Source organism: Arvicola amphibius, chromosome 13, assembly GCF_903992535.2.
Source record: "Arvicola amphibius chromosome 13, mArvAmp1.2, whole genome shotgun sequence".
In the NCBI taxonomy this organism is placed as follows: domain Eukaryota; kingdom Metazoa; phylum Chordata; class Mammalia; order Rodentia; family Cricetidae; genus Arvicola; species Arvicola amphibius.
The window spans coordinates 57,770,537-57,771,036 of record NC_052059.1 but is presented as its reverse complement, the minus strand read 5'-3'; the positions used below and the strand labels follow the sequence as shown (position 1 = coordinate 57,771,036).

Genomic DNA, 500 nt, shown 5'->3' with positions numbered 1-500 from the left:
TACCCAACGTGGGGCATGAACCCACAACCCTGGAATTAAAAGTCCCATGCTCTACCAACTGAGCTCTAGCCAGGCGGCCGGGATGAACAAGCAGCCCCCTCCCTGCAACAAACCACTTCAACAAATTTTTGCACTTGCCCATGAAAATATATTTATTTACTGTTTTTCAATGTCAATCAATAAGCCATTTCTACAGTGTCATTGGCTCCATCATCACTACCTATAATCAGAACGGCAGGTTAGGTTTTATTTAGCATCAGCACTGTCATCAATCCCTAAAGAGTAAGATTTTAAATTAATGGTTCTGTTCTTCAAACTTCTTTGGACAGATTTTTTTTTCAGTTTCCCCAATTCACTTGGTTATAATCTGGTGAGAACAAATGAGTTTAGAAATGAATATTCCTAACTACTTTAGAGCTTGTCAGATCTGAAACACTATTTGAACACCTCTCAGCAGACTCACTATTGACAAATGGTCATCAGGGATTGTTTTATTTTGT

At 38.8% G+C, this 500-nt stretch overlaps 1 non-coding gene across 1 annotated transcript; it reads right to left on the bottom strand.

Moving 5' to 3' along the window:
• Positions 1-75, bottom strand: Trnak-uuu. The gene has a single exon. It is a non-coding gene; the product is annotated as a tRNA-Lys (tRNA).
• Between the last annotated feature and the right edge of the window lie 425 nt (positions 76-500).